The sequence below is a fragment of the Urocitellus parryii genome, chromosome X (assembly GCF_045843805.1).
Source record: "Urocitellus parryii isolate mUroPar1 chromosome X, mUroPar1.hap1, whole genome shotgun sequence".
NCBI lineage: Eukaryota > Metazoa > Chordata > Mammalia > Rodentia > Sciuridae > Urocitellus > Urocitellus parryii.
The window spans coordinates 34,322,313-34,349,986 of NC_135547.1; the positions used below are offsets into that span (position 1 = coordinate 34,322,313).

A 27,674-nucleotide genomic window follows, 5' to 3' on the forward strand; every position below is an offset into this window, starting at 1 on the left:
GAAGACTCCAAAGAGCTTTCTGATAGGCAGGCTGGATCTGTCAATGTAGTTATCATATTAGAAATTACAATTGGAGGGTCTGGGGATGTGGTTCAATAGTAGAGTACTTGCCTACCATGCCCAAGGACCTGGGATTCATTCCAAGCATTTAAAAAAAATTACAATTAGGAAATGTTAAAGGTATTTAGTAATTTTTTAAAAAATATTTTATTTTTTAGTTATTGGTGGACACAACATCTTTGTTTGTATGTGGTGCTGAGGATCGAACCCGGGCCGCACGCATGCCAGGCGAACTCGCTACTTCTTGAGCCACATCCCCAGCCCTGGTATTTAGTAATTTAAAAATCATAAAGGTCTTGTGCCCATCTACCAACTAAAAGAATTTTTAAAAAATCATAATAAGTCCATTACTTGCTAACATAAATAATATTTTTATAAAAAATAACTATTTTAATAATAAATTTAGTTAAGAGTAGCATTATTTACATTTTTGCACTTAGTTGACATTTGTTATGCACTGTTTACCTTATTTAATTTAACACAAGACAGTTGAATTTTTATATCTGCTTCACATTCAATCTATAACAATATGTGATTTGATTTGCATATAGGAAGAAAACTTGTCCTCCCAAAAATACATTCTTAAAAAAGGAAGAAGTATTTAAAAAATCCTTCCAGAAAATTACAGATATTTTTTAGTACTACACCAAAGCTCCAGAAGTGGTAGTTTTTTTAAAATGTTGGTTACAATATGGAATCTGCTGTATTTCAATTTTTTAAAAAAATTTTCTGTTACATTAAAATCCTTTGTTCTAGTTGAACTTTGGACTTTTTACCCACCTTGATTTTGTTACATCATGCACTGGTCCTTTGAAAAAGATTGTTTCACTAAGTTACAAAGATCAGCCAAATGCCGACACTTCATTATACAATATTTAACAAATCACTTTCTATTAATTATACCATCAGTCTCATTAGAAAAGTCTAAGTATTGATGGAGTGGGGGATGTAGCTCACTGGTTGAACAACTGCTTAGCAAGCCCTAGGCCCTGGGTTCCATCCCCAATACCCTCCGCAAAGGAAAAAAGTCTTGGATACCAAAAAGACTACTTACTGGTCAATACAAATTTCCAAAAATTTAAATTTTTGCTTGAAAGCTCTAATTTTATCGTTGGCAACAAGCCCTCTCCATTATTGAGATGACAGGCACAGTTGGTTCATTTTTGATAAAGTATCTGTCAAATATTCAGGTTTGAATATTCAATTATTTGAACCTTTCAAGGAAAATTGATTTTCAACTTTTTAAAACACCAACTAGTTCAGCTCACAACTTAAACAATTGTATAAGTATGTTTCCTCATGACAACCATGTAGTGGAAATGCTTTATGGGTGGGTCCAATCTCATGATGTAGGATTTTTAAAAGATGCATACCTGAGAGTTCAGAATTAATAAAATTAATGTTTCCTGCTTCATTTGGATATTGGTAACTGAAATGCATGTTATAAATTTTTTTTCAAACAGTGAAGGTATGGTGTTAAGAAATACAATGATTATTAATACAGAATGGTGCCCCTGTCTTGGCTTTGCTAAGGCACTAGCAGTTTTGTTTTGTTTAATACTTGGGGATAAAACCCAGGGGTGCTCTACCACTGAGTCCTCTATACATTTTATATTTTGTTTTGAGATAGGGTCTCACTAAGTTGCTAAGACCAGCCTCAAACTTGTAATCCTCATGCCTCAGCCTCCTGAATCACTGGGATTACAGGTGTATACAACTGTGCCTGGCAGGTACTAGCACTTTTGCATCATCAGTGCAAATGTCAACACAGTAAAGAAAGCTAATAACACAAACATCTTCTCAAAAAAGTAATTCTGACCCCCATGGGTGCATACGCCATGCTTCAACACACACATGAAGAAATAAGGTATGTAGGTTTTAACCCGAATTTTCAATCCAAGGATAAAATTATTAAAATTACATATCTAGGTTTTAACCTGAGCTCTGTGCTGTTAAGCTGCAAAAAGTAAAACCATGTCATTAATATCAATTTTGAGGGGAAAACTAAAAAACTTATCTATTCCAGAGCATATTTTGGAGAGAATTGGGTTCATATTCAAAGACATGATTTGATCATGACAGTGTAATTTAAAACCTTTTAATAAATTTTATTAAAAAGACTAACAAAGGAAACATTTGTTACAAAATAACATCTAGTTCATTTGTATCAAATAAAGATTTTTCTTCTGATAAGCATTAAGAATTTCCTTTTCTGGCATAAAGGCAGCACAGAAAAGTTTTGAAAGTAAAACTCCGTAGGCAATTCAAAAATTATGACTAAGTTAAAAATTTAAAAACCAAGTATACAGTATTTATAGATAAAATAATATGGGGACTATTCTAAAGCAAATCATTAAAAAAAAAGAAAGAGGAAAGGACAGGACAGGAGCAGGCATGGTTTCACATGCCTGTAATACCAGCTCCTTGGGAGGCTGAGGCAGGAGGATCCCAAGTTTGAGACCAGCCTCAGCAACTTAGCAAGACTTTGTCTCAAAATAAAATTTAAAAAGGCTTGGGGGATGTTGCTCAGTGATAGAATGTCACTGGGCTCAATGCACAGTACCCAGCTAAAAAGAAAGAATGGGAGACAAAGATGAAATAAGAACATCAAACATTAATAATCATGAAAGCTTGGGGTAAGGGTGCCTATACTCTTTTACTTTGTATGTTTGAACATTTCCAAAAAATTGTTTTATACAAAACTATGTTGGGAAGCAAAACTAAAATTCCTGGCTTTATTTATTCAATAGAGAAGTACTGATTGAGCATCCACTCTGCAAAAGGCATCAGGAAATACAAGGGTTTAAGAAACATGCCTTTCGTATCCTCAAGGGGCTCAGCATGGCTGCGTCCATACATGTTAATATTATAAGCACAGAATACTAATCATATCAACATTAATTCCTTAAAATAGGCATGATGCCTCCACTATGACCATTCTAAAGGGTACTTATGCTTGAGCCAACTCAGTTGTAAATGAGCACAAACTTGAGCCAACTAAATTATAACTCATTATCATGGAATTTTAAGAAATAATAGAAGAAAACTGGCATGAGAACGAAAAGACCAAAGGGAAACTTAAAAAATAAGAAGTGAGACTCTCCTTGGGTTTCCTCTATAAAAGGAAACGAACAAGAGATGTGAGCAAATATGGGCATGACCACATCATTTTTCCACCACAACCCGTCATCTTATTTCACTTCGGGACAGGAACCATCATGTCATCTCCTTTGAGTCAGCTCGTGTACTACTCACATAGGCAAAAATAACTGAACAATACATTCATTTTCCAGGGTGACCATTAAATACATTGACAGAAGATATATTTGTAAATGCCATACCTTCACATTAGAGGCTAACATATCCTTTCACCCCCTATATATTAAACCTATCCTAAAGAATAAATCCATGGGACTGAGGTTGTGGTTCAATGGTAGAGCACTTGTCTGGCATGTGTGAGACCCTGGGTTTGATCCTCAGCACCACATATAAACAAATAAATAAAGTGAAAAATCTATTGGCAACTAAAAAATATTAAAAGAAAAAGAATAAACCCATAAGTTTAATCAGTAATATTTCTCAGTTTCTCAAGTGATCTAAATAAAACACTGATAAATGATATGTAACAGTGAGAATTAAAGAAGAAAATATTTACTGTAGTTATCAGTTGCTAGTTTCTTGACCTATATTTGAAATTGTCAAATTTTTCCTTATTCAAACTCCAGATAAAATGTATAAAAGTCCTCAAGACTCATTCAATGATGGTCTTTAAAATCTGAGTGGTAGCATTAAATGATTTTAAATTGATATACAGTTTTTACCTTTATTATGCTCTGCGAGGGCAGTGATTTTTGGTCTGTTTTGTTTATTAATCCATTTTTAACACCTAGACAGTGCCTGGCATGCAGTAGCCACTCTACAAATCAAGCTTTCCACATTAAAAAAAAAGAAAAATCATCTTAGATATTAGGACATTATTGCTTTAGATTTCAAACTTTAAAATGACAACTTTTTGACCTCACAAGGAATAACAAAAGAAAACTTCAAAAGAAATAGCTGCTCTAGCATTTCCTGCCAGCCTGCCCTAGTCCAAGATTAACCTTGTCAGTTCTTAGGAACACATGTAAAATCCCCTTTAAATGACTAATTCGGATGAAGTGGTAACATGAAGCCACAGCCCCTAAGATTCTGGTTTCTACTTGTTACCAGATGTTACCATCACTTCAAAGTGTTAAATGCATCCATGGATGGTTTCAGATATACTTGCATGTGCATTATTTCCTGACTTCTACAATTATTAGAGACAAGTTCGCAGAGAAAAACTGATTTGTCATTGTCTGATAAAATACCCTGAAGATTACCAATTGTCACTGCAAGAACCACTATCAAGTACGCTGTCATTGGAATTCTTCCCTGTAATTCTCTAAAGCACATACACACATTATCAAGACACAATTCAAATACATTTCATTTCATTGAGAATTAGCCAGGAACAGCCTGCTTTCTATCTCTTCTGAATACATTCTGAATATGTGTAAACACACACACACACCACACACATACACATTCCTTTCACAGAAACATTTGGCTAGAAATGTGTGTGTGTGCATGTGTGCACACGCAAATTTGGAATTACCCCTTTAGACAAGTGAGCTGTCATCATACATACATTGTTCCTCTGCTAGGTAATAATTCAACAAATGTACCCTGTTATATCTAATCACATTTCTTAGGTTAATTTCTTTGGTTACATTGCCATTAAAGCTTTATTAGTTTATTTTTTTTAACTCTCCAGAGAGAGTTTAGTTCAGCAACAATGGTTGCTATTTTCCACACATAATAGTCATTGTTAAATCTGGCTCAACACAGAATTGTGAACACAATGCAGATTTATCAGTAAGATTGGCTGCAAAAATACCATGGTCTCATAAAATGGTTATATGCCATTATCACTCAAATATATGGGAGACACCTTGCAAATTTTATTTATTATATTTCTGTTGAGATGCCTCATATTTGAGAATGGTGTAGAATCCATAAACATAAAACTATGTTGGTTAAGATTACTAGACACTGGATTGTAACTGACCAGTCTTGCTTGTTCAGTATTTTATTTGGCAATCTGTTACTGGGCACAGCTAAAATCTGATTGTGATGAATTCTGCCACAAGTCAGAAGGCTTTTGTGATCTTCACTTGCTAAAAATCACATTGTTGGCAAAATGTCATTTGCACAGGAGCAATCAACCTCTTCCCTCTCCTAGCTTATTGCCTCAGAAATTGGCTAAAGCCATAGCTGTGTTCTTTTGACAGGGTAGACTATTCTAGACTCATTGGCTCTAAGAATTCACCGCTTCAGAGAATGAGCTTTCAAAAGCCCACAAAAATGACTGGGACTATGGCTGAGTGGTATAGCGCTTGCCTATAGAAGCAAGGCTCCATCCCTAGCACCACAAAGAAAAAGACCAGATAAATACAAAAATGCAATAATTATATGTGAAGAAAAAGTTGCATATTTCTTTATGATGAGAACCATTATATCATTCTGTTTTCTTTGTCTGGGGGTGGAACCTAGGGCCTGCTCTACCACTGACTCAGTCCACATTCTTCTTTAAATTATACTTTTTAGCCTTAGCAACCTAGTGAGGCCCTAAGCAACTTAGTGAGGCCTTATCTCAAAACAAAACAAAAAGGGCTGGGGATGTGGTTCAGTGGTTAAACACCCCTGGACTCAATCACTCATACCAAAATATATATATACACACACACACACACACACACACACACACTTTTTTTCAATTAGGGGATAGGTTTAACTAGAGCTGTAGCTATTACCTAAAGAGAGTTAGGAGGTTGCTAGTGTTGGAAAACATCACTATAATGATAATACTATGATAATATCAAGAGCCATGGGCTGTAACTCAGGAAAGTTTTCATTATGGAGAAGCAATTCTGCTAACTGTACTTAGGGAAGTACATCTGGACTGTGATTTTCCTATTCCTGCTCTCTTAAGTCTAACCATTTAATCCCACATTCATAATGTTATAGGTCAACAATGATATATTTTATTAAAGCAATAAAAGCCAATTTAGAACATAAACAGGATAGGAAAAGAACCAGAAGGTTTTGTTTTATGCCTCCTACTCTGAATCATTAGGTGGAAAAACAGTGAAAAAGCTTTATCTTGAGAAAGCAGGACAGAAATGAAAGCATGATGTCATTTAGCTTTCCCTCACCCCAAACCAACAAGGTGACATTTTCTCTTCAGTTCTTCTTCAGCCATAATCAGTTTGACAGCCCCCCTCCACCTCTTTTAACACAACAGTAAATTTTCAAGTGTTCTTTTAAGTCAAGGGATTTACCAGATGCTTTTGGTAATTTTTAAGATTTCATTTTACAGAATCAATAATCAAAGCATGAGAATACACAAGTGTTTTCATTTTAAAACTTTTGATTTATATTAATATATAGCAAGTACATCCCAAACTCCAATACCCCAAATCCCAATGCTTTAATAGCTTATTCCATTTCATTCTTTTGGCAAATGAGTTTGAGACAACAGAAGGTATAAACCAGACTTTCCTTAGGCAGAATAATAGGTTTAGGAGTCTTATTAAAAAGTCTTAGAAGTTTAATGGGTGGTCTTTAAAAATTACAGAAGTAAACCTCCAATTTTTTTTAAAGAGAGAGAGAATTTTTTAATATTTATTTTTTGTTTTTGGTGGACACAACATCTTTATTTTATTTTTATGTGGTGCTGAGGATCGAACCCAGCGCCCCACATATGCCAGGTGAGCGCGTTACTGCTTGAGCCACATCCCCAGCCCCAAACCTCCAATTTTTAAAAACTTTTTGAGACAGAGTCTTGATAAGTTACTGAGGTTGGCTTGAACTTGCCATCCTTCTTGTCTCAGCCTTCCAGGTTGCTGGAATTATAGTCATGCACAACCTTGCCTGGCTTCTGATCTATGTTATAATTTAAAAACATTTTGGAGGAGCCTGTAATCTTAGTGGCTAAAGAGACTGAGGCAGGAGGATCTCAAGTTCCTGATCAGTCTTAGCAATTTAATGAGACTCTATCACAAAATAAAAACTAAAACGGGCTACAATGTAGTTCAGTGGGAAAGTAACTGTAGTTTCAATCCCCAGTACCAATAACTAATAAATAAATAAAAACTGAGATTTTAGAACTTGACCTTTATATCAAAGATGTGTTATTCCTCTGAAAAACTTCAATTTTGGCAATTAAAAATGACATTCAAGTTATATGTAAAGAAACACTGTCAATTAACCATTCAGTGACTTCAAAATTATAAAAATTTATTTTAAATGTTTTTCTAATTAAGAAATGATCAATGTTGAAAACATGTTTATCCTGATTTGAACATTACACAATGTACACATGTATCAAGACATCACATGGTACCATATACAATATTAAGTTTTCATGTATCAGTTCAAATTATAAAAATAAGTCTTATAGAAAATAAGACCCAGTATTAGACTAGAGACTAAACTGTCTTCCCTAATGGAATTACCATTTTTTAACTTTATTAACCTTACATATGCAATTTCAAAAATCAAATTTATTAGCACAATTCCTCTCAAGATCCCAGGACAGTTTATTTTATTATTTTATAGCTATTGACAAGCTTTTTCTAAAAATGTATGTGGACAGGAACAAGCCTAAGAATAGCAAAAACATACTGAAAAATAAGGTGGGTGGATTGACTCTATCTGGTGCAACTATAGGAATCCAGTGTGACACTGGCGAGCAACAGATACATGGAATAGTAGAACAGAGAACTTAGAAATAAATCTATACAAATACGGTTCAACTTCTTTTCCCCTTTCTTTCTGCTTGCTTTGTGGATTTTTGTCTTTTTCTTTTCTGTTCTTTTTGGGTTGGTTATTGAATTCAGAGTTTTGTACATATTAAACATATGCTCTACTACTGAGCTACAACCCTAATCCCATTTTCAACTGATTTTGTAGAAGGGAATAAGAAGCCCATTAGTGGGGGCTGGGGTTATGGCTCAGTGGTAGAGCACTTGCATCCCAAGTATGAGGCACTGGGTTTGATCTTTAGCACCACATAAAAAAAAATAAATAAATAAAATAAAGGTATTGTGTACATCTACAACTAAAAACATATTTAAAAGAAAAGCCCATTAGTGGAGGAGTGGTGCTAGAGCAGCTGGACAACCACAGGTCAAAATAAAAAAAAGAAGAAAGACTTTGACCTAAATCTTTTACTTTACAAAAATTAACTCAAAACGGATCATAGGCCTAAATACCATAAGAGGGGAAAAAAGAAGAAATTCTTCAGGAGCAAGATTTGGTGAAAAGTTCTTAGACATGACATTAAAAAAAGACAACCTATGAAAGGAAATATTGTTAAATTGGGCTTATCAATATACTTTTGTTCTATCAAAGACCTTGATTATCCAGACTAGAATATTTTATATCACATCTTTGATCAAGGACTGCTATCTGGAATATATAAAGATTTCTCAAAATTCAACATAAAAAAACATAGGCCAGGCACATGCCTGTGATCCTAGCAATTCAGGAGGCTGAGACAAAAGGATTCTAAGTTTGAGTCTAGCCTTAGGAACTCAGTGAGGCCCTCAGCAACTAAGTGAGACCATGTTTCAAAATAAAAAGTAAAAAAAGGACTGGGTAGATGTGATAAAGTGCTCCTGGGTTCAAACCCCAGTTTTTTTTAAAAAAAGCAATTGCCCAGGTATGATGGTATACTCCTGTAATCTCAGCTACTGGGGAATGTGAGACAGTATGATCACAAGTTCAAGATCAGCCTGGGCAACTTAGCAAGATTCCCATCTCAAATATTTTAAAAATTATAAAGAGGTTGGGAGTGTAGTTCAGTGGTAGGGTCCCCTGGGTTCAATGGTTCAATCCCCAATAGTGCAAAAAAAAAAATTAGAAAATAGGCAAAAGACATTAACAACATGAACAGACATTTCACTGAAGAAGATATAGAGATGGGAAATAAGCACATGAAAAGATGTTCAACATCATTAGCCATTAGGGAAATGAAAAATGAAACTCAATGAGATTATCACTACACACCTGTCAGAATAGCTAAATAGTGACACCACCAAATGCTGGCAAGAATATAGAAAAACTGATCACTCATACATTGCTGGTGGAAGCACAAAATGGTATAGTCACTCTGGGAAAAACATTTTGTCACTTTCTTATAAAACTAATGTGCAACTCCCATACAACCCAGCAATTGTGCTCTTTGGGCATTAATCCCAGAGAAACAAAAATTTACATTTATACAAAAATAACTACATAACATTTATAGCAATTTTTTGTGCTAGTTAAAAAATTAGAACTGGGCTGGAATATAGTTCAGTGGTAGAGTGCATGTTAGCATGCACAGGCCTTAGGTTCTATTATCAGCACCAAAACAAATAAAAACAAACAATGAAAATGGAAATGGCCCAGATGCCTTTTTTTTTTTTGGAGGGGGTGCTAAGGGATTAAACCCAGGGCCTCATACATGCCAGGTAAGTGCTATAGCCCCGGCCCAGATGTTTTTTTTAATAAGTTTTTTTTTGTTTTTTAAGTTGTAGATGGACAATACCTTTATTTTATTTATTTATGTGGTGCTGAGGATTGAACCCAGTGCCTCACACATGCTAAGCAAGCCCTCTACCACTGAGCCACAACCCCAGCCCCTGGCCCAGATGTCTTTTAATGGGTGAACAGTTAAATAAATTATGGTAGCTCCCTCTACAACATATGATACTATTCAGCAATGAAAAGGAACAAGGTAATGATAAACACAAGTTGGATGAGTTTTCAGAGGATTATGCTCAGTGAAAAAAAGCCATCCCTAAAGGTTACATTATATAATATTAACATGACATTATAAAAATGGAGAACAGGTAGGTTAGTGGCTTCCAATTGTCAGGAATAGGGTTAAGGGTAGAGGAAGGTTTGTGTTGTTATAAATGGACAACAAAAGAGATTCTAGTGGTGAGGGAATGTTCTGTATCTTAGCTGTATCAATATATGTATCCTAGTTTTGATATTGTATTATGTTTCGGCAAGAGGTTACCATTGGGAAAAAAGGGTAAGAGTACACAAGATCACTCTGTGCCATTTCTTACAATTATGTATAAACCTATAACTATCTCATAAGTTTAATAAAAAATGAAATTCACAATTAAATACAGGATATAGTATAACTAAATTAATAGGGAAAAGGGAAGAAAATCTACTTGCAGTAATCTCACTCCCTTTTCAAACAGTATTTCCATTAATATTTTCAAAACATTATTAACACTAACTACTATGACATAATTGTCTTAGGACATATAGTTAATCATGACTCTATACTCAAGTATTTGATCTGTGTAAAATATTTTTTCCTGTTCAATGCCAAAATAAAAAAGAACTTACATAAAGAAGAATTTCAGGCCTAAATCCCACCAATACATGATGATTTAGGTATCTGTTATTAGAATTATTTTTTACTTATTCAAGTGACACTTTTCCCCACATAGTAAGGTGGGCCATTCCTTGATTTCCTTCATATCTTGCCTAAAATTCTTCTCAGTAAAGCCTTATGTGACCACATTATTCAAGATGGCAATGCCATTCTTCTCACTCCCTGTTCTGTTAATCCTGCTTTAATGTTCTCTATGTTGGCATCTAAGATACTGTGTCATGATTTTCTATGTCCCCCCTGGAGAATGTAAGGGTAGTGAGTTTTGTTTGTTTCATTCACAGATCTAATCCCCAATGCCTAGAATTGCACCTGGCATACATAAGGTGCTTGGCAAATATCTGAATGAGTGAATGCATAACTGAATGAAATGGATTTTTTCTTGATGAAGACTAATATAGAGGGAAAAGACCAAGTCTATATGCATGGGAAAATCTAGTTTAGAAGAAATCAAGAATGATACACCCTACTAGGAATAGTCAATATGTTGAAATTGGAGTTTTTAAAAATATTTTGGATGTATTACAATGTAGAAAATGCTTTAAGACTGGTGGTTAGGACTAAAGTTTTGTTAGCACACAGTACTCTGGATTGAAAATATGACCCAGAAAAATAGCTCACCACTCTACAGCTATTGCTAATGCATTTCCATTAGCTAGGGAAGAGAGCTGTCAGACCCCAGCTGCTTTAGTTATAGGTGATGTTGAGTTTCAGAGAGTTCATGGCAATTTTAATGACATAGCATCTGTCATTTTGTTAATGTCTAAAAGAAAATATCAGTTAGTATAAACTGATTCAGGGAGGAAGAGGCACTGCTAATATACAAAGTTGTACCCTTGATGTGTTGTTTAAATATACAGTGAGAAGAGAGATTTATTAGGTCCATCACTAAAATCTGGCTTTCCAATGATGCAGACAACCCAGTCCTCCACCAAAAGTCCTCAACTACTGTATGCTTGGGCAAGTTATAATCAGATTTCAGTTGCCTTGTCTGTAAAATCAGTGGCTGGATTTGATTCGAGCCCATCAGATGATGGGACATTTTTTATTTATCAGTATTATTTATCAGTATGCCAGGCACATTGTTGATAATTAACAAAGGCATGTTAATAGAATTATATAGGAAGTTCTAAATGGGTCTCTAAGAAATGGTACCTTTATACTTAACCTCTAGCCCTCCTGTCTTAGGGGAAATCTACCATTTCCTCAAGAACCTTAAGGTTCTCACTGCCCATATGAGTAAGGAGTCTAGATCCAGGAATGAACATAACAGCAGAGTAGAGTTCTAGGGGTCATTAGCTTTTTAACCTGATGCCACATAGGTGGATCTGAGGTTAAGGATGCTCAAAGATAAGCTCTCATCTGAAACAGAGGGTGAGGGAATGTTCTGAATCTTAGCTGTATCAATATCTGTATACTAGTTTTGGTTATTATGAATAATGAAAAGTGTCAATATTTTATCATCCTTTGATAATCCTTCAATTTCATATTTACTCCCAAGAAGTCAAAAGGTAAAGATTCTCTCAAACTATTTTTTTTTTCAGTATTAGGGATTGGGACTGAGGACCTCATGCATGCTAGGCAAGCACTCTACCCCTGAGCTACATCCCCAACCCTTTTTGTTTTATTTTGAGATAAGGTCTTACTAAGTTGCTCAGGCTGACTTTGAATTTAAGATTCTCCTGCCTTATCCTCTCTGGTAACTGGGAATACAGGTACCTAGCTCAATAATTCTTTAGGTTGACTGTAATCATCATGTTTCCAAGCATTTATTTATTAGTTTTGTAGGCCTTAACCCTGATTACCTTTGCCCTTCAGTGTTCAAAAAATGTGATAAGGGCTAGAGATGTGGCTCAGTGGTAGAGCATTTGCCTAGCACATCCAAGGCCCTAAGTGTTTGATGTTCAGCATCACACACACACAAAAACAAAAAACAACAAAAAAACAAGAATATGTTTAACATAATTTTGTAAACATCTATGATATAATAAATTTTAGAAAAGATGGTTCTAGAGCCTGGAATGGTGGCTCACACCTATAAGCCCAGCAACTCAGGAGGCTGAGGCAGGAGAATCGCAAGTTTGAGGCCAGTCTTAGCAATGTAACTTAGTGAGAACCTGTCTTAAAGAAAGGGCTAGGGATGTAGCTCAGTGGTAAAGTGCCCCATCCCTTATACCAAAAGAAAAGAAAAGATGATTCTATAATTTTATAGATTTCACTTTATTCAAGTAAAGAAAAAAAACACTACTAGTGAAAAAGTTATTGGAAACAAGTCTATGCTAATAAGCCAGTAAGCTTCAGGAAGAAAGAAAAAATATCCAAACTTAGATGGAAAAATCAGTAGTATACAATATTAATCAAAGATTTACATTAATAGCAGAGTAGTAATAAATGAAATGTTACTTTGTCACTATCACCTCTAACTCATTAGCTCATCTGTAAATTAGCTCATCTGTAATTAAACATTTAATACTGACACTTTCCATTATTCATAATAACCAAAACCAAAAGAATGTAAATATTCATCAGCTAATAGATAAGCAAAATATAGTACATATATACACAACAGAATATTGTTCAGCCATAAAAAATGAAATACTAATACCTGTTACAATGTGAGTGAACTTGAAACCATTTTGTTGAGGGAAATAAGACAGACATGAAAGACCACAAGCCATGATTTCATTAATATAAAAGTGCAGAACAGGGGCTGGATGCAGTGGCACATGACTGTAATTCCATCACTTGGGAGGCTGAGGCAGGACGATCAGAAGTTGGAGACCAGCCTGGGCAACTTAGTCTGTCTCAAAATTAAAATTATATATATATATATATAAAAAGGAAGGGCTGGGGATGGAGCTCAGTGGTATAGTGTCTCTGATCAAACCCCCAATACTACAAAAAGAAGGGGAAAAAGTTCAGAACAGGGAAATTTATGGAGATAGAAAATAGATTAGTTAGTGGTTGCTTAAGGTTGGGGAGCTGGGGAAGGTGATGATAGCTAAAGAGTGTGAAGTTTCTTTAAAACTAACTTGAGAATTGGGCTGGAGATACAGCTCAGTTGGTAGAGTGCTTGCCTCACATGCACAAAACCTTGGGTTCAATCCCCAGTACCACAAAAAGAAAAAAAAAAACTTGAGAATTGATTGTGGTGTGGTTGTACATATCTTGGAATATACTAAAATCTATCAAATTGTATACTTTAAGTACATGGTATGATCTCAATAAATCTGCTAAAAACATAAAAATATTAATGTCCCAATTTCCTCTTTGACTCCAAAATTAAGTAGTTCTTACGGTGAAAGTGCTAGCCATACCATGAACTCATAACCATTCATTTAAAATAGCTAAAAGTAAAGAAAACCAAGAAAGCCATTTGGTTAGTCTTCCCACAGGTTTGACTTTTATATATTTTATTCAATGTGATCCATAAGTCACCGACTCACTGATTAGGTTTTTTTTTCTTTTCTTTTTGGTGTTAGGAACGGAACCCTGCATGCTAAGCACATGCTTTACTACGGAGCTACACACCCAGAACTCCAATTTAATCTTTATCAGCAAGAACAATTCATGGGCATCCATTTCTCGCTCTTTCAAGTATTTATACAGTCAGCCTGCAGACTCCATATTCATGGGTTCAACCAACAGCAGACAGAAAATATTCAGAAAAAAATTGTGTGTACTGAACACATAATTTTTTTCTATCCATTATTCCCTAAACAGACAGTATAACAAATATTTATGTAGCATTTACATTGCACTAGGTATTAAGTAATCTAGAGATATGGAAGTAAATGGGAATGCTGGAGATGTAGCTCAGAGGTAGAACACATGATTAGCATTCAGGAGGCCCTGGGTTGGATTCCCTGTACCACCTCTGCAAAAGGCACCTCTCAACAAACAACAACAAAAACCTTCATGGGAGGATATATGCAGCTTATGTGGAAATACTATGTGATTTTTAATAAGGGACTTGAGCATCCATGGATTTTTATATTACAGATGGGGTTCCTGGAACTAATCCCCTGTGGATAGGAAGACCTACTGTATGCCAGACCCCTGTGAAGGAGCTAGGAAAATGGAGCTTTTCCTCAGGGTTTATTTCTTTGATTCCCTAGAAATACAGTTCTTTCCCATGGTACATGACAGGATTTTTTTTTTTTTTTTGGTGGTACTGGGGATTGAACCCAGGGCCTTGTATATTCGAGGAAAGCACTCTACCAACTGAGCTATATCCCCAGCACCATAACAGGAATTTTTTAATGCCCTTGAAGAAAACCATATAGAGTTGACAGTACATTGTTTTGATGCCCTCCTACCAGATGAAACAAACATCAGATTTGAAATTTCAGGTTTGTATGTCCTACTTAATGTCTGTGACAACCATGAAGTTCAAGGCAGAAAACGAAGGCATAAGCTATAACTGTGGTTACTTGGTATTATCCATGAATCAGAAAAAAAAAAAAAAAGCCAACAGCACTCTGTATAACAAAAAGTCTGAGCACTGCTTGCGTAAGTAATGGCAAATAGTTATTTTTTAGGGCTTCTGCATACATGGATATTTCCACAGCTGCAGAACAAACTACTACAGAAGCACATGCTGTGCACAACATCTACAATTTAGTAAAGCTGGAAAGAATTTTATTTTTGTAAAAACTAAATGGGGTGTGGCTCATTTTCTTGCCAAAGGGCTATTTTATTCCAAGACACTGGTGTCTGCTGACCTTCATTTATAGGTTGAGCAATGTTCTATTTAAGTAAAATTAACTCATAGTGGGCTCTTTTTTAGATGCAATAATTATTGCAAAGAAATAACAATGTTTAAATGTGATTTGTTCTTAGTTTAGATTTGATTATATTGGGTTATAATTGAATGTCTTTGTTCACACAAGGTTTAAATTTAGAAATTATTTTATGTTAAGAAAAAAGGGGGCTGGGGATATAGCTCAGTGGTTAAGTGCTTACGTTGCATGCCTGAGGCCCTGGGTTCAATCCCCAGTACCCCCCCCCCACCGCACAAAAAAGCCACATTTAGATTCATTTTCTATGCATAAGAATATTTTTAGGTTTCATGAAAACCAATATTACTTTTCTGTCTTTCTCTTCTACTACATTGCAGGAGTATGTTATCTATTTGTAGCATCTAACAGTCTTCATTCAACTTTTGTTAGTTGAATAGATGATGAAACCATTCACAGACTAGGGTTTTACTCATGTTACCCCTTCAGATACTATTACTCCATGTGTACTTAGTACTATCTCAATATGTACTTAAGAATCTGGGACACTTTTTAAAGTTTCCCTAAGTTTACTCTATCAATGGCCTACAGGCTTTCTCTTATATAATTCTTACATATTTTAAGGTACTTAATCTGACATATCAATCTTCCTTTCATCCTTATGCAAATTTCTAGTTAGGGAAGGTTTTCCCCTTCTGCTAGCATCTATAAATATCTTCTATCTTGTTTTTTTCTGAGGGTCAACAAAAGCTGGAATGGTTTGATTTAGGATAAGATACCAAAATGCATGGGTTGGCTTGTGTTTTTGAATATGTAAATCTGTCAACAATTTTTTGTTATCTATATTTAATGATAACTTGACTATTTGTTTTTTAAACTATTATAAGATGAAATATAAAATTTTAACTATTCTTAACCACTTGCAAAAATGATTCAACTTTAGCTCTAAACTGGAGATGCACAAACTGCTTAAAATATTTGTTGAATATGCCAATATCTGTCATAATTTTCTGGTTTTGCTTTTGAAAACCTCCACCAGAGGGAATAATGGGAATCAAATTTAAGATTAATGTTTTCGATTCACCCTTTAAAAAAAATGTCTATTTTTTTAGTTGTAGTTGGACAAAATATCTTTATTTTATTTATTTATTTTTATGTGGTGCTGAAGCTCAAACCCAGGGCCTCACACGTGCTAGGCGAGCACTCTACTACTGAGCCACATCTCAGAAATAATACTGATGTAATTTATTCATTTAAAAAAATTTTTTTAGTTGTAGTTGGACACAATGTCTTTATTTTATATGGTGCTGAGGATTGAACCCAGTGCCTCACACATGTGAGGTGGGTGCTTCACCAATGAGCTACAGCCCCAGCCCGATAATATTGATGTAATTTATAACCCTCTACTTCCCCAGCATTTTAAGTTTTCACTATTTTCTTTTTTCTCCTATTTTTTTCTCTAAAAGTATAGTTTATAAACATCACATTTCTATTCTTTCTGTTATTGTAGCAACACTGAAAAATTTGAAGCTTTCTCCCTTCCCCTCAAAAATCAGGAATCAACATTACCTATTTTATTTCATCTTTATTTAAGCTATATTTATTAGTGGCAATGAGTTTATAATGGTGTCTGTAACTTATTAAGAGTTATGTTTCCAATTTTCCTTTGAAGGAGAGTAAAGTTCTTTAGACTGTTGGATGGCATATCCTCACAAAAGGATGAATTAAATGATAAACAGGTTTCTGAGCTAAGCAAAGAACCTCTTTTATCCCAGAACATTGCCAAAATCCTCTATATTTATAATGAAAACAATGGAAAGCAATAGTTTCACAATGCCATTAAATAAAATAGAAATAAACTATTTTCTTTATTTTTAATGGTGATACTTAGGTTTTGAATTAGAGGAAAATAAAGAGGGCTGAGTGCAGCAGTGCATAGGACTCAGGAGGCTGAGGCAGGAGGATCCGAATTCAAGGACAGCCTCAGCAAGTTAGCAAGACATTGTCTCAAAATAAAAATGAAGTAAAGTTTAAAAAGGACTGGGATGTAGCTCAGTGGCAAAGCACCCCTGCACTTAATCCCAAGTACCAAAATAAAGTGAAGAGGTAGAATTATCTGTAGGATCATCTAAGACAATATTAACAAGCCTGTAAATGGGACCATTAAATTCTAAGAACAGTGAAAAGCAAGTGATATTATTCCCATATTTTTAGATGGGGAAATTGATGTAGGGGAGTTAAGAAATCTCCCAGATACCAAAGCCTTTGGAACTCATATTTTATGTTAAAATAATTCTATGAAACAGCACATACATGATCCGAGAGCGGGGGAGGGGAAGGGGAAGGGGACGAGTTGTTGAGTCAGGCAAACTTTAATGTTACTTCTGTATCATCATTGAATTCCCAGACCAACAGGGTCCTTAGTAAGGCTGGTAAACTGGAAGAAGGAGAAAAACACCGAGGAAGGATCTATGAAGCAGTATAGGATAAGTTTAGGCATGCAGTATACAAGCCATTCAAATATACAAAAGGTTTGTTAAGTCACAGGTTTGTAAGGTAGAGAGTCACCATAGGTACTGAAATCAGTCACAAAGTGGCATTATCAGAATTTTTACCACTATCAGACCTGTTTTTTATATTATTTAAGCAACCTAAATGAAATATAAGTTATTGAGTTTAGCTCAGAGCTTACTTAGTGACATCAAAGTAATTTAAGAAATCAATAGTGTAGGCATAGTGATACAGGCCTCTAAATCCAGAGACCTGGGAGGCTGAGGCAGGAGAATAGCAACTTTGAGGCCAGCCTCAGCAAGATGACAAGATTCTGTCTCCAAATAAAAAAGAGAAGGGGCTGGGATATAACTGAGTGATAGAGCGCCCCTGGGTTCAATCCCTAGTACCCAAAACCCTCCCCGAAAAAAGAGATCAATAGCCTGAGATAAAAGGACCTATCAACAGTCACCTAACCAATTCCAGGATAAAGTCTTTAGGATACTGAATGTTTATGGGCACAAATAACCTTTGTATACTTGAACTGAGTTTTATAGCAACCTGAAATATAAAGCCTACTTAAAACAAATCTGTCCCCTCCCCCATTAATAGTTCATTTTCAAAAAACAGAACTTCCTATGATTGTATACCTCCACAGGCTTCTACTTCATCCTGCTGTGCACCTGTTAACTAAATCATAGGAAACTAAAATATTTCAAGACATATACTTTACCCAAACCAGTTCCAGTTTAGAGTCATATATGAGATGATACACTATAGAAAGAATAGCCTATAGGGTTGTTTTGTTTTTGGTTTTCCAGTGCCACTACTTGAAATCAAGGGTCAAAGCTACTAGAGCCTTGAATGTTAGTTAGGCAAGTGCCCTCCCACTGAGCTATACCCCCAGCCCAAGGCAATCTTTTTTTTTTTTTAAGTCAATGTTTAAATTTCTAGACTATCAAAGGCATTCATCTTTAAAACAATTTTGGCAATTTATCTTCTAAGAAACAAAGCTGCAAAATTATTTTTGCCCAAGCATATTCACAAAAACATTATTAATAAACTCTGGTAACAACTTACATATCCAACAACCCCAAATTAGTGAAATAAAAATTATGAAATATCCATTATAGAGCATACTATACAGTGACTATTAAATGTCTTTTAAAATGTTTAATTACTAGCTGGGCACAGTGACACATGCCTGTAATCCCAGCTGCTCAGGAGGCTGAGGCAGGAGGATTGCAATTTCAGTCAGCCTCAGCAACTTAGCAAGGCCCCAAGCAACTTGGGGAGACTCTGTCTCTAAATATAAAAATAGTTGGGGGATGTAGGTCAGTGGTTAAGTGCCCCTGGGTTCAATCCTTGGGACAAAAAAAAAGTTTAATTACTCAAAAACATATTATCAATGTAATAAATTAAAAGAACATGGGCTGGGGCTGTAACTGAGTGGTAGAGTGCTTGCCTAGCATGGGAGAGGCCCCTAGATTCAATCCTTAGCCTGAAAAAAAGAAGAAAGAAATCATATTGTATATATAGTTTATGTATTATTCTCTTTTCTTTCTTATGGTAGAGGTAGAATCCAAGGCTTCACACATGCTTAGCAAGTGCTTTACCACTGAGCTATATCCCCAACCTCCAATTTAAAAAAATATGTCCCTCAGTCCATGTGAAATAAATACATAAGATTATGAGCTGGTAGTATCATTATTTTCTTCTTTATAAACTCTTTTGTTTTCCTCTAATTTTTATAATGATCATGTATTTTTTAAATTCAAAGTGATTAAAAATATCTTAAATATTACTTAACATAATTTCCTAGTAGATTGACCAATTCATACATATTGATTAGAGCAATAAGATGTGTCCTAGTAACAATTTCATATCATTTTAACCTCTGGGCAAACACTTTTCAGTCTACAATAGTAATTTTCCCTGACCTGAAATACCAGCCTAAAAATATCAAAAAGAAGAATAAGTGGCAAAAATGGGAACACAAGCAAGTTAAGAAATACAGCATAAAAGCTTAAAAATTATACTTGTGTTGGCTGAGGGTGTAGCTTAGTGATAGAACACATATTTAATATGCATGAGGCTCTGATTCCATCCCCAGCACTAAAAATTATACTCATCTATGAAAGACAGTGAATTATGCAAGTATCAATAGCAGAAATGTCAATCTAAGTGCAATACTATGTAATTAGAACATATGATTTACAACACAATAATGAATATTCAAAGCTATCACACTGCTCTAACATTCTATTTTATAGAGGAAAAATTTTAATTTTATTTTTACATATTATATAATAATATAACTTTATATATGTATATACATATGCATACATATTCATGTACCTGTATCATAGTTTGAGAATCAAAGTTCTATTTTCAGTGAATGGGTTAAAATATTCAAAATTTTTTTCTATTAAATCCTTTAAACCAGAGATGAGAGAAATAAGAGATCAGACTTTACAAAAGAAAATGGTAATAGTATAATGAACCCACTCTTTAGAACTAGTTATATGATATCTGATTATTTTCCAAAGTCATTTAAATCAGGGCTTTTGGCTTATTTCACTTTACTCAAAATCACTTGACCGATGTTTCAACAAATATTATCAAGTGTAATTTAAATTAACAAAATGTAAAGTACAATAATGCAAAGAATTAGAGTTATAGAACCACTATATAATTGACAAGATGAAAATAAATATTGGAAATTAATTCCAAGTTAACAGTTTTGAGGATGGAGGTTGAAAATTACCTCAAGAATTTATCCAGTTCAACATGTTTATTTTTTAAAAGAAAAGCTACATTAACTTCTCACATTTCCCAGTTATTCATGACTTACCATTAGAGATTATCTCTTCCTTTTGTGATTTTCCATACCTTCACCTTGTCCTTTATTTAGAATGCAATTATGAAGAGAAACACTTGATTTTTTGTAAGCATTTTTACACAATATGGGTAATTATAAAACTAAGAATGAAGTTTGATAAGTCAATAGACTCTGTAATGATTACCAATGAAGAGTAAATTTGCTTAGTAGTTTATTAAAAAGGGAAAAAATTACTGAGTTAATGGCTTTAAAAGGTGAGGGAAGAAATATAAAAAGTATTACATGTAGAATTTGATTCTCTTGCCATCAACTACTTCTTAGTTTTCGTTATGTTATGTCTTACTTTATTTTGCCTTTGCATGTAGAACTGGATGGTGAAGAACATTTATAAAGTAAAAATACATGGCATGACTTTTTTCGTCCAATGCTGGGAATGAAACTTAGAGTCTCATGCCTGCTAGGTAAGTGCTCTACCACTGAACTATATCCTCAGCCGCTCTGAAAACTTGTTCAAGTGTTAGAGATGCTATGATATATTACTACAGTACTTTTGAATTTATATAGCACCTGTCTGCTAAAGAGCCAAGGCTTCACATAGCTCACTTATCCTTTTAGCATTCCTGTGAAATGCATAGATTAGAAACAGATGGCTTAAAAATAAAGCACAATCCAGATATGACCACAGAGAATGCCAGTGATTTACTGAAGATGACCTATCTGTCCAGACTGCAGAGGACTAAACGACCCCAGATTCCACATCCAATGCCTTTTTCAATAAACAACACTACCTCTTTATTGGACACATTTCAGAGGCCAGCCTCAGTAACTTTGTAAGACCCTTAGCAACTTAGTGAGGATTTGTGTCAAAATAAAAAAACCTGAAAGGACAAAATGGGCCAAAAAACTAAACAAACGCTTCTCCTAAGAAGAAACATAAATGACCAACACATATATTATTAAAAAAGTTCAACATCTTCAGCAATCATGGAAATACAAATCAAAACCACATTGAGATTTCATCTCACTCCAGTCAGAATAATACAATACAAATAATAACAAATGCTGGTGAGTATGTGGGGGAAAATAATACACTCATATATTTTGTTGGTGGGACTGCAAATTGGTACAACCACTCTGGAAAGCAGTATGGAGATTCCTCCAAAAACTAGGGATGGAACCACCATATAACCCAGGAATCCCACTATTCAGTATATCCAAAATATCTAAAATCAGCATCATGATGAAAGCATATCAATGTTTATAGCATTGCAGTTCACAATAGCCAAGTTATGGCACCATCTCAGATGCCCGCCAACAGATGAATGGTAAAGAAAATGTGATATATATATATATATATATATATATATACACACACACACACACACACACATATACATACATACACACACACACACACACACACACACAATGGAGTTTTACTCAGTTATAAAGGTGAATGAATCATGTCATTTGCTGGTAAAAGGATGGACCTGGAGAAAATCATGATAAGTGAAATGAGCCAGACCTAGAAAGTCAAGGGTTGAATATTTTCTCTCATATGCAGAAGCTAGACCTAAATAAGTGGGGTAGGGACATAGGGGAATCCCATGAAAATTGGAGACCAAGGGAGTAGAGGAAAGGGATTGTGAGGAAGGGAGGAGGGATGGGGAACCAGAATGGTGGAATGAAACTGACCAAACTATCATATGTACACATATGAATATACCACAGTGAATTTCATCTTTATGTATATCCATAATGCACTAATTAAAAATAAAATTATAGGTAAGTAGAAGACAGACTGGTAGAATAGAGGAAAGGGAATGGGGGAAAGAGGAGAGGAGGAAAAGAGTAAGTGCTGGGGACTGAATCAGAGCAAATTAAATTCCATGCTTGTATAATTATGTCAAAATGAACCTCGGTATTATGTATAACTAAAATGCACTAAAAGAAAGGATTAGAGATGTTGCTCAATGGTAAAGTGTTGCTGGGTTCAATCCCCAGTGCCCAAAACAAAACAAAACCCCAGCCAACCAAAAAGTCCTTGAGCCAGTCCTCATTTCATAAATGTGAAAATGCTTGGTGTCTGCCACATGTATATACCCAATGTTAGTCATCAATAAAATAATTTTAAGTGACTTTCTCAAGGTCAAACTATGAGTCAGTGGCAGAGTCATGTATAGAATCTAGCTCCTCTGAGGCCAAGTCCAATATACCTCCCCTTAGCATTTTCATAAAACAGCAATTCTTCTTCGTCCCTAAAAATGGTTTATACTTAAGTTTTTTGACTCCTAAAAATATAGCAAAATTCAATATTATTAAATTTATTGTGAGGGCTGGGGCTGTAGCTCAGTGGCAGAGTGCTTGCCTAGCATGTGTGAGGCACTGGGTTAGATTCTCAGCACCACATAAAAATAAAGGTGTTGGTACATCTACAAAAAAATTTTAAAAATTTATGGTGAATAATATGAAACTGTCTCACCTGTATAACTAAAATAAATTGATTAAAGTATGATGACAACTTCTCCCAAGACCAATATATAACTAACTGAAAATAGTTAGTCATGACCACTGGTATCTAAACAAGCTTCCAACATTGTAATGCATCCAAAAAGCTTTTGAAACCTCCAACAAATGGAACAAATTGGTTTATCACTCTCTGGAATAATTATAGACTCAAAACATGACCTATTTTCTTCTAACCCAAGTTTTATTATTTTCACAGATCAAACTTTTCCCCTCTGCATAACTTTGTACCAAAAGAAAAACTGTAATATGAATAAGTCACAAATGATTACAAAAACAGATACCCAAACTGTGCTGTATCGATAATGTTCATGTTCAAATTTTATTTTATACCAGATACTTTTAGAATCTGCACCACCAACAAAAAAGGTTTGCCATGTACATTCCACCTACATTATGCCAGATCAAATAAAAATGCAGCCATGTCTTTATTTTATGTGCTAAGAATATTATTTCAGTAAATTTTGCAGAAAGCCAAGCTGAAATAATGCTTAAAAGAATACAGAAGGGGACTTTCTTCTTTTTCCCTGTGAGCTTCACCAAACAGAATCACTTTAGTGCTCAAGCACCATGGTCAAGCTGTCCTTTCTTTTCAGTTACAGTCATACTGTTTGCCTAGGAGCAAAATTTCATTGGGTTTCTGATAATACCCTGGATACTGACATTCTGCCAGTATAAATAGTCATGGTCAAGTCTAATGTGTGTATAACCACTGGTAGAAGAGACTTAATCTCACTCAAAATATTACTCAGTAGTTATAATTAATCCTTCTACCCCAAAAGCCATAAGTCTTGTCATTTTTAGCAATTGAATCGGAAGAGTATCAGACTAGAGACTTTGCACTCCAATGTTGATCATCATGACCTAGCAGAATGTATTTGGCTCTCTACCCCAGGTAAAGAAAGCGGTTGATATCTGGCCAGGTTTAACAGTAGAAATTAAGAATTAGACTCACTATCCTCTAACTTTATTAAAATTTGGGCTCAATTTGATTGTATCACTAAAACATGAAGTCAACAATATTGAGGGTGGTTTTGTGTGTTTGTGTGTTAGTACTGGGGATGGAAACCACGGTCTAATGTTTGCTAGACAAATGCTCTACCAATGAGCTCTTGAGGGTGGTTTTAAATGCATGGGAATCCCAAGGCAGTGAAATGCTGTGGACTAAAGCCTAATGATGATTCTTTTCTTTTTTGGTATAGGACATCAAACTCAGGGGCATTTTACCACCGAGCTACATCCCAGCCCTTTTTGAGACAGAGTCTTACCAAATTGCTTAGAGCTTAAGTTGCTGAGGATGGCCTTAAACTTGTGATCCTCCTGCCTCAGCCTCCCAATTGCTGGGATTACAGGCATGCCTCACTATGCCCTGCCAATGATTCCATATGGATAGGATCTCATAACATTTAAAAAATAATTCTTGGGACTAGGAGTGTAGCTCAGTGATAGAGCACTAGACTGCTAGTAGGAGGCTCTAGGTTTGATCCCCAGTACCAGAAAAAAAAACAAAAAAACAAACTTATCTCCCTACCACTGTAGCCTAGTGGGACAGTAGTATCCCACTTTTTATATTTTAAGGTTAAACATTTATTAGCTCAATCTAAAATTATATTGTCATCTCATTTCCACTAGGGGGGGTCTATCCACCAGTGTAGTTAACTCTAGTAGTTCAGGTGCAGTTTAAATCCATTGCTAGTTAATCTGTGCCACAAGGCTAGCCTGAGGAACAGAACTCTGTGCTTTAAGGTAGCTTCAAGCTTAGAAATCCAGGCACAGCAACAAAATGAGTGGCCAATTCATTCAGAGGTTGCAACAGTAAACAAAAAGGGCTTGGAACAAAAAAAAAAAAATAATTACAAAGACAAAAAGCTCTTAAATAGTCTGTTTCATTTTTATGACTTCTGCCCTAGTTTTAAGATGGAATGTGTATCAACTGGATCCCTTCTTTGCAACTAAATAAAGCTTTCAAACTCTTGACCTCTGAGATTCCTCTGGTTGTTTCTATACTCTGCAATATATAATATAAATAGCAAATTGCCACGTTTTCCCAGCAGCAAACTTAACTTGGGCCACATGGGTGGGTATAGGACAATATGGGAAAGTTGTTTTCAAGTCCTCTCATTATTTTAACCAAACCGTGGCCAACCAAAACCCCAACCAACTCTTATTTGTCAAATTTAGTGTGGACTGGTTTTGTGCATGATTTCTGATTCAATTAACTCCCTATCATAAATAACTGTATAATTAATTTTAGTCAAGGGCTTAGCTACCACCTTTAAGTAAATGCCCAATATAGAGAATGGTTCAATTAAAATATAGGACATGTCAGGAATATGGACAGAGCCTTATTTTTTAACATTATCTTATGGGTATGGTCAATTCTAGCAATTAGGTGCAAAATGGGATATAAGTAAAAGGATACCTTTCCTAGAAAATAATTAGAAAAAAAATATATTTTTTAATTTACAAAAGCCATATGAGATTGTAGGGGAAAAAATAGAGCTATGTCATGTCCCAGCACAAATATATTTTAAGTCTTTATTTTAAAAGTGGCTCTGGTCTTTACTTTGGATAAAATTGGAGCACCAAATTCCCTTTCTGTTTCTCGCATCCAAATCCAAGTAGAATTCCCTTGAGTCCCCCTCCCCCCTTTTTGTCGAAGTAGTTTCTGGAATAAGGGCCTCAGTCACTACATTCCACTTTTAAAGTCAAAAGATGTCATGTGACCATTACCCTAGGGGCATCGGAGACTTGGAGCACGTGATGCCAATTGGCATGTGTGGGATTGCGGCCACAGTTAGAAGTCACTGTAAAATGCATCGCAGGGATCAAGTTTAGGTTCCCAAATACACTGTGACATCCAACTGGAGGAAAAACTTACTCTTCAGTAGTTTTTAATTTCACCTACGTTTCCTACTTACAGTGGCCAGCCATGCTCTATTCTCCCTGCTTCTGCCTTGAATATGCCGGGCACCCCGAGCATCGCTTCTGTCTGATCCTAAATGGCGAGGCTCTCCAAGTCTCTTAATTTCAAGCTCGACCTTCTGCACCACTGGGGATGTAATGCAGTTCAAGTGAGAAGCAAGAAGCATCTCGAACGGGAAGTGTCAGGTGGTATTAACTCCACACCATCTCTGGGGCTGGGACCAGCTCCTGCCTGGAGCCTGGCGGGCAGTAGGAACCACCGGCACATTAGAGCAGCCGGGGCGGCGACGGCAACTTTGCTACTGGCGAAAAGCCCTGGCGGGGGTGGTTGGCGTCCCCTGCCTCTCAGTAGAGCGCTTAAGTATAGCGGGTAGAGAAAAGTAAACACAGGCAAGTGCAGCTGAGCAGAGGAAGGGGCAGCATCATCCCCCTTCCACCACCTCTTACGCTCACCCTCTAAGGGAGCCGGGAGAGGTCCTGGGCAGCTGCAGCCCTGACTGCGCGCTTTCCGCATCAGAGCAGCTAGGAAGAGAGCACACTAGAGGCACCGGGTCCGAGGAGAGAAGAACTTCGGAAGATACTGCCCTACTGGCCCAGAGATGTTCTGCTACTGAAAGAAAAAAAGTGCTTACTCATAGGGAGACGCGGTGCGATCGCCACGCTCTGGGTAATGGCAAGGAGGGGAAGCAAGCAGAAGGCAGGCAACGCGAGCCAGATTCCTTCCCCTGGCCACCGCACTCCGCCCGGGCTCAGAGCCTCGGGGTCGGTGTAAAGCAGCCGGGTCACCGAGGCGGGCGAGCGGGGGCTGGAGGCGTCGCGGGCTGCCGCCTCCGGGATTTCCTGAGTCCGGGCGAGAGGGAGGGGGGAATGGCAGGAGCTGGAGAAGGACAGCGGAGGGAAGTTAGTCGCTGGGTTTCCACTTCGGAGCTGCCGTGGCGGAAGGGAATCTGGGCAGTGGTTGGCGTCAAGGACTCCAGCCCGAGGTGGGCAACAAGTTTAAGAGCAACTAGAGAGAAAGCACTGTCTTCTATAGTGAAGAAATGCCTGCGGCGGGTGGTGGTGGTGAATCCTCAGTCACTCCTACCCATCCCGGTTGCAAATGATCGTCTGGACGCCCAAAGGCTGAGACTGAAATTTCTTCCCCCCTTCTGCCCAAACCCGGTCAGTCGGTGCAAGGCACGTTTCTACTGAGTTTACCGGAGATGCTCTCCCCAGGACCCACTTCAGCCCACGCCCAGGAAACCCGCTCCCCTAGTGCCCGCCAGTGCCTGCAAAGCACTTACGTAAAGTCGCAGAGTCCCAGGTCTGGCCCAACTGCCTCCGACCAACACTCAGACAACTTCTGCCCCTTGGAATCCTTGCGGCTGCTGTTCTAAAGCCAGCGCTCCCTCCCCTTCTGCCAGCCCCCTCCGCCCTTCGGCCGCCGCTATTGGCTCGGGTAGTACTAGCAGTCCGCTTGGGAACCAGGAAGGGGATTGGGCCACGAACCTGTCACATCAACTGGGTGGAGCGTTGGGAGAGTAGGCACTGGGATGGGCACTCAGTAGGGATGGTAACTGTGATTCTGCGGCAGGGAGCAGAGACCGGTCTCTGGCGCTGGTTTCTTTCT

The 27,674-nt window shown here is 36.5% G+C and overlaps 1 protein-coding gene across 1 annotated transcript in view; it reads right to left on the reverse strand.

Moving 5' to 3' along the window:
* Window positions 1-27,428, reverse strand: part of Pls3 (plastin 3) — an 85,908-nt gene extending 58,480 nt beyond the window's left edge. Inside the window, exon 1 of the mRNA XM_026410988.2 lies at window positions 27,349-27,428. The gene's annotated coding sequence lies outside the window, so the exon portion shown is untranslated. The remainder of the gene's footprint in view (window positions 1-27,348) is intronic.
* Between the last annotated feature and the right edge of the window lie 246 nt (window positions 27,429-27,674).